We start from the raw sequence: 12267 nt of genomic DNA on the forward strand, positions 1-12267 counted from the left end.
TCCTTAGGGCAGAAGGAGGCTCCTCGGGCGGGGCCTTGTGGAGTTCCAGCTCCCACAATCCATCCAGGGGAACCCCTCCCCCCACCCCAGTGCCAAAGCCACATTTCCTGCCTTGCCCTCCTCCTGGGGAGGGGAAAGCTCCCAGCTGGCCCCTGGAGGACTGGAGTTGGCCCCCTCTTCGTAATCTCCTTCCTCCTGGTCCTCCTCTGCTGAGGAAGGTTCCAGATGCCGAAGGGTTCAGGAGGCATTTCAATGCTGACGCCAGAGGCAAGAGCCATGTTTAGCTCAAAGAAATGTAGCTTTGCTTTTTGAACAATGAACTCTCCCTTTTTCCTGTGTCTACGACTAACCTGCTCTTTGCAAAGACCACGAGAGTACATAATAATCCCACCGCGTGCATCTGTGTGTGTGTGTGTGTGTGTGTGTGTGTGTGTGTGTGTGTGTGTCGCTTTCGGTTGTGTCTTAGTGCAAGGAACCTTGTAGGAAAGACAATTGTGGATGACCAGAATCTCCTATAAATCTGGAGGTGCCGCGGCCTTGTGACTCTGTGGCTTTCCATGCCCCCCCCATGTTGGGAGCTCGCACCCCCCCCCCCGTCACATTGTCCCCACTTAACAGATGAGGAGACCCAGGTCCCACGAATGTGAAGTACTAATCCTAGTAATCAGGAGGCTGAGGTTTGAGGATCATGATTTGAAGCTAACCTGGGCAGGAAAGCTCATGAGACTCATCTCCAATTGACCACCCCAAAAGCCAGAAGCACAGAGTGCCGGCCTTGAGTAGAAATGCTGAGCAAGAGCACAAGACCCTGAGTTCAAGCCCCAGCACTAGCTAGCACGTGCCTTTGGGGACTGTGAAGAAAGTAGAACAGAGACAAGGGGTGATGAGCGAGGGTTCAGGTTTATACAACGTAGCCGGAGCCTCCCTGAGCAGGTGGCCCCAAAGTGGAGACTCGGAGCTGTGGGAGGAGTCTGGTGGCACCTGCAGAAGTGTGTCCTGGTCAGAGGAGAGCCTGTGCAAAGGCCCTGGGAAGTAGTTAAGAGCCTGGATTTGGGGGATGAAAACTGCATCTGCACCCATCTCTCTGCCCAGCACCAGCCGGAGGTGAGAACGGAAGAGTAAATCTGCCCGGCCTGTGCTAGCCCGGGGCAGGGGGCGGTGCCAGGCTGCCCTGAGCGCTGGGCTGGGCCGGCAAGGCCTCAGAGTGCCAATTCGAACCTGGGGCTCTGGTGGGGGGGGGGTGTGGAGACGCCCGGGGCGGGGGTGGGACTGGCGCTCATGAACGAGATCCGCTCGGAAGAGGCCCCTGTGCACATCTGGATCAATGTCCATGGGATGTAGGGGGAAACTGAGGCATGACGAGATTGCTCTGGGAGTCAGGGACAGGATCTGCGGCCGGAGGGGCTGGGGCTGGGCGCTGCTGTGCCGCCCGCCATGCACCAGGGGCCCGGAAGGAGGACTGGGCTCCGCGGAGCCTCAGTTTCCCTAGCTGGAAAGGGGGTTCCCACCTACCCACTGTCGGGGAGATACCAGGTGATGGGTGGCACTTGGCAGCCTCCTCTTTCATCCGTGTCACAGCTGCAGAGGCGGCGCCGGGCAGATGGCAGGAAAGCCGGCGTGGGGGGGGAGGGAGGCGCAGGCTGGGCTTGGGAGGAACACAGTAGAGTCTGGGAGGTCTGGCATGGCCGCTTCCCCCAACCCCCCACCCCCAGCCCGGCAGTGGCCCCGGGAAGGCTGGGCTGCAGGCCAGGGGCTGCCCCGGCTCTCTAGGGGTCCTTAGAGGTCCCAGCGAGTCAGCCGAGCGCCCCGATGTTCTGGAACTGCGTGCAGATGTGGCTCAGTCCACACTGGCAGAGCTGCCGTGGGGTGGGGGTGGGGCATTCGGGCCGGGAGGGGTAACGGGGTCTTCCTGGGGAACATGCAGGGGGCCCCTGGAGTTCTCCGTGCTGAGTTTCAATCCAGCGTACCCAGAAACCCCCTTTGCTCCATTTGGGGTTTTGTTTTTGTTTGTGGTGGGACTGGGATTTGAACTCACGGCGTCAGGCTTGCTCTGCAAGCCTGGTCTCCTCCTCGCCTCACCGTTTTGGTGTAGGCTGAGCTCTTCGCCTGCGGCCCTCCCCTTCATCCCCCTCGGGCTGGGCTGGCAGGCTGCTGCAGCCACACCCACCCCGCACCCCGTCTAAGTCCCAAAGCCCCGGCATGGCAAGCCGCCTCGGAGCGCCTTGGCTGATTCGTGTAAATTCTGTTGCCTTTCCGAAATGGAGACTTTTGTCATTTTCTTCTCTGTTTGGCTGAAGGTAAATTAAAATTTCAGAGCTGGCGGGCAGGGCAGCGATTTGGGACATGGCGCGAATATTAATTTGTGCCTGCTATTGGTCAGAGGGGCGGGGGTGGGGAGCAGGGGGTGCTGGCTGCAGAGGTGAGGGGTCCCTGTTGCGGGGGAGGGGGGAGAGGGGGGCGGGCTCACACATGCACAGAAGAGCACAGACATTTCCCGTAGGAGCTCAGGCTTACCAGTTAGTCAGGATCTGAACCCAGACCCACCCTATGCCAAGGCTGGGGGCCCTGGGTGAGCCCTTTTATCCTCGGCCTGTGCTGTGGGAGTGGCAGGAAGTTCCCTGGACGCCCCGGGAGTCATCTGGGGTCACAAAGAGAGGCTTCAGCTGACTGCTGAAGCCCCCATGCTGCAGGCTCTTCATCTGATTTCTGAAGCAGTGGCCTTCAAACCTGGCTGTGTATCAGAAGAACCAGGGAAGCTCTTTAGAGCCCAGGGCCCTGGGGGTGCCAGTGGCTTGTGCCTGTAATTCCAGCTACTTGGGGGAGGCTGGGATTGGGAGGACCGCAGGGTGAGGCCGGTCGGGGCAGAAATGTCTGCGAGGTCCCTTCCCCTTCCCCTTCTCCCCCCCCCCCCCCCGGGGCGTGACGACACGTGCTGGTCACCCTTGCCACACAGGAAGCCGAAAAGGACGGCGAGGCCCGGGCTTGGTTTCCCAACGGGCAGCAAGGGTTCTGAGCGGCCTCCTGACTCCCAGGAGCTGAGTCTGTCTGGGAAGCTTCGGTCATCTTTCACACCCACGACGCTGTGCATTGCCCAGTGCCTCTGGGCCTTCAGGTGGGGAAGTTCTCCCTGCGATCTGACCTAAGTTCACCTTGTTGTAGAATATCACCTCCGTCGGAAGGGTCCAGAAGCTGAGGCCTTGGAGCCAATGTTCATCTCTCCTGGCCTGGGATCCTCCAGTCTTGAAGGCATTCTCCTCCCCCTCCCCCACCCTCCCACAAGGGACACTGGGAGGAAGGGCGTGGGAGAGATGTCAGGTTCTGGCAAACGCCAGAACCCACCGCTGGGCCTGGCGTCGGCCTCGTCCGTGCAGCAGCGTTGTGCAGAGAGCCAGGGGGTCACACAGCCGGGGCTCAGCCCCCTCCGGAGGCCTTGGCTCCCGGGATGCCATCTTAGAGGCCAGAGAAGGCAGGGGGCTGGAGGAGGAAGCACATCATCCATTGGGGGTTCAGGCCACAGTGGAGGACGCCCGGAGCTGGGTCCTTGTCCTTGTCCTGTGTCTCCCCGGGGTTCGGGAGATGCCGGGGACACCCACACAGCACCCCGGGTTCATTTCCAGCCCTCCAGCCCCCCTCGACCATCTCCAGGACTCAGCTCAGAGGTCAGAGCCCCAGGAGGAACACGGCGGGGCCGGGGCTGCTGCCGTCCGCTCCCTGGGCCGCCTTCCGCCCGCTCAGTCGCGGATCCGCCAGTGCCTGGCCAGCGTGGGTTGGTGGTTAGGCATTGGCTGGGCTCCTGCTGTGGCCCTCGGGGGAGGCGCGGTGAGCACTGGGTGGCGAGCCTCACTGAGACTTGGGGGCCCAGAGCCCCAGGCAGGCTGGGTGCGGGTGATTTATCTGGGAGGTGAGGCCGGGTGGGAGCCACAGGGAAGCAGGCGACACCCCAGCAAGGAGCCTCGGTGCGGGCACGAGTTCTCATGTCCAGAAAGCATCCGATGCCAGTGGCTCACGCCTGTCATCCTAGTTAACTCACGAGGCTGAGGTCTGAGGATCGTGGTTCAAAGCCAGCCCAGGCAGCCACATGAGACTCTAAGCAAAAAGCCAGAAGTGGTGCTGCGGCTCAAGTGGTAGAGCGCTTGCCTTGAGCTAAAGAGCTGAGGGACAGCGCCCAGGCCCTGAGTTCAAACCCCAGGACTGACACACACAACATAAGACACAAGTAGAGGTGTGGCTCAAGTGGCAGAGCACCAGCCTTACATGACACAGCTCAGGGACAGCGCCCAGGCCCTAGGTGCAGGCCCCAGGACCAAAAAAGAAACCAACCCCAACTCACTCGTGGCTGGCTACCAACCTGAGCTGTTGCTCACCGCCCTGGCGTGTCTGCCCCGAAGCCCGGCGTGGCAATCCCACGGCCTTCCTGATGGAATTCAGGCAGTTCCAGGAGGGCTGAGGCCTTGTACCCGCAGACCCCACAGCTGGGGCGAGGGTCCCCTGCGGCCACCTTGGGGCGTTGTCAGCAGGGGCTCTGAGCGCAAGGGCTCCGGTGCACCTGCCGCCCCTGCTCTGGTGCTCAGGAGGCCCCAGAGAGCAAGACAGATGATCTGGAATGGTGGGCTTAGGGGGTGACAGAGCCCGGAGGCTCTTAGGGCAAATCAAACTGTTTGTCAGCAAAGGCACTGAGGCCCAGCGAGGTGACAGGAAGTCCTCAGGCCACCCAGCAAGTCGGGGAGCCCAGCTTAGAGCCTCGCGAGGTCAGGGGTAACAGGTCAGAGGTGACCCGCTCACACTTTACAGGCAGAGGGAAATGGCCAGGCACAAGGGGCCTCTGGCCTGTGTAGCTTCCTGCTCTAGATCTCCTCTGCCAGACTTGGGTTCTAATGGACCAAGGGTGTATGCAAAGGGCCTGGGGCCACAGGAAAGTAGAACTCTGAGTGGCTTTTTCCAGATGGAGCCGCCTCCCTCTTCTGAGGTGTTCAGAGAAGACTGACCGCACTCTCAGCCTCTTGCTTTCCTTGAGCTTCTTGACTCGTGGTGGGCTCTGTTGGCACAGTAGCCTGGGGGTGAGGTGGGTGTCCAGAGGGCCACAGGATGCACCCAACACCCCAGCACCCCGCCTGGCTCACTTCCTTCCCTTCTGGGGAACAGGAAGAGGGGGGTAACCCCGCTGGGGCCAGGGCAGGCTGGCTGCTGAGAGGTCGTGTGTAGGGGTGTGCTCTGTGCACGGTGCCGGGCCCACGCTGTCCGCGGGGCTTTGACGGGCTGAAGTCCCGTGCCCTCTGCCCGCCGCGTGCTCTGCTTGCATTTTTCGCATGCATGGACTTGCAGCGGCTCGGTGTGTGCAGCGGCCGTGTGCACGGAGGCAGAATTTACACATGTGTGTGTGTGAGTGTGTGGCCTTGCCCCGCTGGGGGGCAGGCGGGCTCAGCCCCCCGCTGCGCCCCCTCAGCCTGCTGCTGTAGGGTGAGCATGGCGGCTCTCTGCCCCTTCCAGGAGCCGCAAGTTGGGGTGTGGGGGGCAGGGGCAAGCGGAGGCTGGCCTGGAGCTCCCGGCTCATGTTCCTGGAGGCCATCGATCGGGCGGCTCCCCCGAGTCTATTAGCAGTCTGCGCGTGGAAGTCTCCCCGTGGCGGGGCCTGACCTGCCACGGGAGGGAGGCCTGGGCAATTTGTTCAGACTGGGGGGAGTCCTTCCCTCCGCTTTCCAGGCTGATTTCTCCCAGGCAGGAAGGGGGGGTCAGGGTGGGAGGGCAGACCCTGGCCCAGCCTTCCACGGCGCCCTTCTGCCCGCCAGGGTGGCAGCTGGTGCCCCGGGGGGCCCGGGGGGCGGGAAGGGCGGCCAGCGCTCCGGGCAGGCCCCGCTTGGCTGGAGGGCCAAGTGGTGGATTTGATTTTCACAGAACACAAAGCCGCCGGCTGGGAGGCTCGCTCGCTCCGGGGGGCGTGGGGCCGGTGCCAGGCCTGCGCTCAGCCGCTGTGCCCGTGCCAGGAGGGGGGCTGGGCGGGCGCAGGCAGCAGAGGGCCCAGCTGGGCCCAGCCGTGGGGGAGGGGCGGGTGGTCTCCTGAACCCCCACCCCACCCCCGCCAGCCACGCAGGGACGGACTTGCGGGGTTCAGCGGAGCGCTGGGCACCTTGGCCAAACCAGGCCTGGTCCCCATGGGCCCTCTCCCCCCCCCCCCCGCACTGCTTCCTCCCTCCTGCCTGGCACCCCGGGGAGGGGGGACATTCGCACCCCGTGGTGCCAGCCACTGGCAGCTGAGGTTAGCTGTGGCGCCTGATGCCCGGCCGGGTCTAATTTCAGAAGCAGGGAACTATATTTACCCAGGGCGGCGGGAGCGGGCAGCAGCGGCGTCTGAAGGGCAGCGGCGTCCAGGCTGCGGGACGGAGGTGGGCCCGGGTTCTTCTGCCCCTCGCCAGCCACTGGTGCTGGAAAACTTGGGACAGCGTGTTGCCCCGTGCCTCAGTTTCCCTACTCCTAAGACAGGGCTGGCCTTAGTCACAGAGGAGGGAGGGGGCAGGTGTGGGTGGGGGAGGGGGTTGTTCTGGGCCTAGACCCCACCTCCAGCTAGGACGGCAGTCACAGGGAGAGGGACAGGGACAGAGCCACAGCGTGGGGCCAGCCCAGGAGGCTGGGTGGGAAGATCAGCCCGCCCTGCCACCCCCCAGCGTCGCCCCAGCCCTGCTCCCCAAGATGCTTCCAAGGATGCCCTCGAGTCACGCACCAGGTGTTCAGAGGTGCCTGCCCGTCACTTACACGCGCGCTCTACAAGTTTAGCCAAAGAAGGACAGGAAACCCTCAGGGATGGGGGGGGCTGAGAGATGTTGGGCAGGAGGCTCCCAATGTGTGTAACAGTAGAGCAGATGCTAAAGAAGATCGGCCCCACCCTTGGTTCCCAATGGGCGCTGGATAAAAGATGTCTTCTCCTCGTCACTCCCACCAAGAGTTCTGAGTGACCCCGCAGCAGGCTGGGCCCCCGGGAATATTAAGAGAAGTTGGCCACGCAGGGGAGGGATGGAGACTTCATTAAAAAAAAAAAAAAGCCAGACTTGGAGGTGTGGCTCAAGTGGTAGAGCATCAGCATCCGTGGTAGAGGGGAAAAGCTAAAGGTTAAATATCCAGGCCTCTGAGTTCAAGCCTCAGAGGAAAGAGAGAGAGGAGAGGAGAGCGACAACCTGGAGAAGAGCCAGTGCAAAGGTCCTGAGGTAGGAGTTGGCATGAGCTGCTCAGAGAAATGGCAGAGGGCGGTGTGTATGGAGTAGGGAATGGGGCAGGGGAAGGTGCTGGAAGGAGGGGAACAGGTGGCAGAGGGCAGGGCAGGGGGGCGGTGAGGTGGGAGGCCAAGACTGGATGTCACTCGGGGAATCGCTGTAGGCCCGGTGGCCAGCGGGAGTCTGTTTGGCACTGTGAGCTGCATGGCGGCGGTGCTGGTCGGGCTCTGGGGCGGGCAGAGCCCCGGCCCGCAGGGCTGGCTCTGTGCAGGTGCAAAGCAGCCTTCGGAAGGCCCTGCCGGGGAGGGGGAGGCGTCCCCAGGCTCCCCAGAGTCACGGACAGCGGCGGCGTGGGGTCAGGGCCCAGACCGCGGTGGACACAGGCGCCCCGCCCCCGCTGTCAGGCCGCAGATTGATTGGGCTCTCAGGGTTGTTCTTGTTATTATTATCCACTTAAACAACGCGAGAGGGGAACGGGGCGGGTGACCACCGCTCCTCATTCATCCTCAGCTCCCGCCCAGCCCATCCATACAGCAGTCAGTGCGGCCGCGCCCCTCCCTCCCGCTGGCTTCATCTCCGGCTATTGACCAGCCCTCAGACCTGTCAGTTGAATGAGCTCCGAGCACCTCCTGCATTGAACGCGTCCAGTCCCGGCCGCTGCTGGCCTCTGGCTAGACACCGGTCGCCGTCCCTTGAAAGAGCGTGGCCGCGCATCCATCTGTGACTTCACCGAAACGATTTTCTTGGGGGAGCCGACTCCCCAAAGTGAGATCACCTCGTAGGCCATAGGAGAGAGAACCGTTCTGTTGTCTTGTCGGTCAGTGGTGGGGCTTGAACTCAGGGCCTGGGCAGTGTCTCTTTACCTTTTCTGCTCCAGGCTAGCGCTCTGCCACTTGGAGGCACAGCGCCACTGCCAGTTTTTCTGGTTCATTGGAGAAAAGAGAGTCACAGATTTTCCTGAGTAAGCAGACCTCCAACCACGATCCTCAGATCTCGGCCTCCTGAGCGGCTAGCATGGCTGTTGTATGGTCTCATGTTGTACTGTTGGCTTGGGCTAGTGGAAAGTTGGATTTGGTGTGCCCAGTCCAGCCACATAGAATGTGTGTGTGTGTGTGTATGTGTGTGCGCCTGCGTGTGTGGGTGGGGGAGTTATGTTAGGGTTTGAACTCAGAGCCTTATGCTTGCTGAACAAACAACCTTGCCCTCAAACCATGCTTTCAGCCTGGTTGTTTTTTTCTTGCCTCAGTAATCTTTAGGTTTGGTCTACTCGTTTTTGTTCAAGGCTGGCTCCAGATCAGGCTCCTCGTACTCTTACCTCTGGAGTAGCTGGGATTACAGGTGTGCACTACCACACCTGAGCCCTGCCCCGGTTTCACAGACGCACAGTGACGTGCTTTGGAGTTCTCATTTTCGCTTCCTGTTTTTGTTGTTTTTTTCCCCTTTGGTTTTTTTTTTTTTTTTTGCACCTCACCATAACGAGAGCTGATCTGTGCGGAACTTTACAGTTTACACCGCACGCTGCAAGATGCCATCTCACTTAGACAACCCCGTGGGGCCTGAGATTGCTTGGTGGCGTTCTTTTTACATGGGGAGATGGGCTTCAGTCAAGACCCGGCGTGGAGCCTCGGTCGGGACTGGCCCGCGGGGAGGGTTGTCACCTTCCGCTATCCCTTCTCTCATTTCAGCCCAAGTCCAGTGCCTTGGCCTTCTGGCTCTGGCCGCCCCCGTGTGTGGGCCTGGGCCCTGGCTTCAGACTCGGGGGGGTGGGGTGGGGGTCAGCACCCTGGGGCGCAGATGGAGCCGTGTGACTCCCTTGTCTCACTGGGACTTGGGGTGGAGAGTTTTCTGGGGCTCCTGGCTTCCACAAAGCCACAGATCTCGTGGTTCCAAGACGGGGGCCACAGTATCTGTAGCTGCTAGGGATGGCGGCACCTGGGGCTGTGGGCTCCGGGTTAGAAAACGTGAGTCCAGCTCCAGTCATTCATTTTCTTACATACTTACTTACTTGCTGGTACTGGGGCTCCAACTCATGGATTTGCTCACTCGTAGCTGGTACTTTTACCCTTTGAGACATACCTCCAGCCTTGCTTTTGGCTTCTTATTTTGGAAATGAAGTCTGATGGACTGTTCTACCCGGGCTGGCTCTGAACCGTGATCCTCTTGATCTCGGTCTGTGGCTGCCACTCTCTGGAGCAAGGTGGGTGTCTTGATGTGGACATCACTTAGGAGGTGCTGCAGAATGAATCTGTGCTCCGTGGCACGCTAGAGCGTGGCTGACGGCGTGGGATACAGGAGGGGAGAGAGGGGATGGGGAGGGAAAGAACTTGGGCTTGGGAGGGAATCACTAGAGAAGGGCTGGAATCCGCTGCTGCTCCTCTAAAGCGGACCTGTCTCGGGGCCTTCCTCGCCTCAGGGGTTTGGCCCTCAGGGCCTTCCTTGAGCTCTGGGGACGCCAGGGAAGGGCAGAGGGTACGGGACAATCGTCCTTTCCCTACCAGGCCCGGGCCCAGTGGTCATGAGCCGCAGGAGTTTCACTCCTGGCTGAAGGAGGCCAAGGCAGAGCTGGCTGGCCAACAGCACCTGCCCGGGAAAAACTTCTTCCCCAGCCCCTGGCCGCCATTCTCGGAGCAGCTAATTAAAAGAGAAAAGCCTGTTAATATTTCAGCACTGTTAACTCCGCTAAATTATTAAGTGTCCATGTGCATTACATGCATAAAAGGATCGATAAACACGTGCGGACCAGGCGCCAGGAGGGCACGAGTGCCAGCGCAGACGGATGGCTTGTGAGGGTGCGCCGAGGGTCCAGCCAGCGCTGGGGAGGCCGGGCCTGGAGGCCCAGCAATCTGAGGCCCAGTGCCAGCTACTCAAGAGCTGGGAGAGAGGCGGACTCCAGGCCACAGGGTGTCCTTAGACAACTAACTTTGTGTGTGTGTGTGTGTGTGTGTGTGTGTGTGTGTGTGTGTGTGTGTGTGTGTTTGCGCGTGCATGTGCACGCGTGACCTAATTCTGCTTGGAGGCTCCAGCCAGCCTCCTACTGTGACCCTTCCACCTTCCCACTCTGTCTAGCTGGGATTAAAGGTGGGACCCACCGTTCCAACCCTTACTTTCTGCTACTCTTGACAGGTTGCTTCTGGGTTTCCGCTGTTAAGAGCCGCAGAGCTTTTCCCAGCTGCCCCTGCAGCTGTGAGCTCATCGGGAGCTAATTGATGAAGTCAGCAACTTCCTCACCCGTCACCTCTCGCTAGCGCCGCCAGCCGGCACCAGGCATTCAACACATGCGCCTTTGGGGAAGGGAACATTCCATCCTTAAACCATTACCAACCGGGGGCCATCTTCAATGGCTAGTGCGTTCTGTCACGTGTGGCCGGCTTCTCCCAGTAAGCTCCGCGCCTGCCCTTCCCAGGGGCCGCCTCTCCATCCCATCCAAGGCTCTGCTGCTCACAGGATGGTTTTCCCACGTTGGAATGGAGGATAAATGCATTGATTAGCCAGCCTGGGCAGGAAAGTCTGTGAGACTCTTCCAATTAATTGCCCAAAAAGGTAGAAGTGGAACTGTGGCTCGAGTTGGTAGAGCACCAGCCTTGTACACGAAAGCTCAGGCCCTGAGTTCAAGTCCCAGGACTGGCATTATTATTATTATTTTTTGCATAAAGGATACAGATAGGTTCTTGTAAATGCGAATCTTTCTTTTGAAAGGGTAGATAGTGTATTTGAACTCAGAACCTTGCACTTGCTAGGCAAGAATTCTGCAGTGTCCTGGCTTTCAAGAACTCCATCCACCCTTAGGCCTTCCTGCTTTCTCTGCAGATAGAATGTCCCACGAACTTTGCCTAGAGTTGGCCACAGACCCTGATCCTCCTACTTCTGCCTCCTGAGAAGTAGGGATTATAGGTAGGCTCTACCATACCCGACCCTCATGGCTCTATGTGTTCTCTCTGGGTCTCAGGTATTAGCTAGGCACTCACAAGGAAGTCATTTAGAGTAGGAAGCTGCTCTGTCTCACGGCTTTTGTGTGTTTGTTATAAGAACTCATTTCTGTGCAATTCACCTCCAGGCAGGAGACCCTGCTATCCCAGGGACAGCCGCCTCTGCTCTGCCATTCTAGAGTTGGATGTCACCACGGGAGGGAGGGATGATCTCACCGGCGGATGTCACCCGCGGTGATGACCTCATCTCTACTTAGGGCCGGGCTCCCGAGTCCCTGGCTGTGGCCAGAGACAGCTCCGTTTCCACATTCCTTATCAGTCAGTGTGGCTGTCAGGACAGCTGAGCCACGGTGTCCACGGCGGCTTATCTTGCACTGGGGTCACGCCGCGTCCTCTGTGTTCACAGGCCTCTGGCAGACCCGTGCACGGCCCCGCGTCTTATCAGCGCCCAGCATGCCCTGCGTTTCCTGGCGGGTTGTTTCGGGATCTTGCTCACAGATGCCTATCTCTCTGCCCTGCCTGGAGAGGGTTGTGGGTGTTCAAGGCAGAGGCCTAGTGCGGGGCTCAGCCCCGAGAGCCTGCGGTGGGTCTCACACCCATCCCACCACTCACAGACAGACCTCAGAGGCCAGCAAGGCAAGGAAACGGGATCAGAGAGGTGCCTGGAGTGGCCCAAAGCCACACAGCTCACCTCCTGCCTGCTGGCCCAGGTGCAGCTCCCGGTGGCAGGCAGGTAGGCAAGCAGGACGGCTGCCCTGGGATGGCAGCCGCGGCCCTTGTTTTCAGGGATCTGCCTCTGTGTAGATTTGCGTGGTTAAACAGGGTCTGAGCCACGCTCAGTGGCTGCCTGTCCCCCGGTCCCCCTCCCGCCCCCTCCCCTCCCCCTCCTTCCTTCCCTGTATGTTGGTACTTGGACTGGAATCCGAGCCTGCTTTGTTTCTGCGCTGGGGCGGTGATGGACACTGACCCAGTACGGGAGGGCACACGCGTGCCAGTCCTGGAGGGCTTCCTGGAGGAAGTGGCTGCTTTGTGCAGTTTGGCCTTACCTCTCTGTGCCTCTTTAGGGGGGCCTCCCCTGTCCCCCCAGTGCCCCGGGCATGGTTCTAGGATGGGGTGAGGCACACAGAGAGGCTGTGACC

At 60.4% G+C, this 12267-nt stretch overlaps 1 protein-coding gene across 2 annotated transcripts in view; it reads left to right on the forward strand.

Annotated features, from left to right (window-relative positions):
- Positions 1–12267, forward strand: part of Mdga1 (MAM domain containing glycosylphosphatidylinositol anchor 1) — a 45052-nt gene that overhangs the window by 4666 nt on the left and 28119 nt on the right. The gene's annotated exons all lie outside the window — the stretch shown is intronic.

Source organism: Dipodomys merriami, unplaced genomic scaffold (genome assembly GCF_024711535.1).
Source record: "Dipodomys merriami isolate MVZ:Mamm:240054 unplaced genomic scaffold, mDipMer1.0.p SCAF_16, whole genome shotgun sequence".
Lineage (NCBI taxonomy): Eukaryota > Metazoa > Chordata > Mammalia > Rodentia > Heteromyidae > Dipodomys > Dipodomys merriami.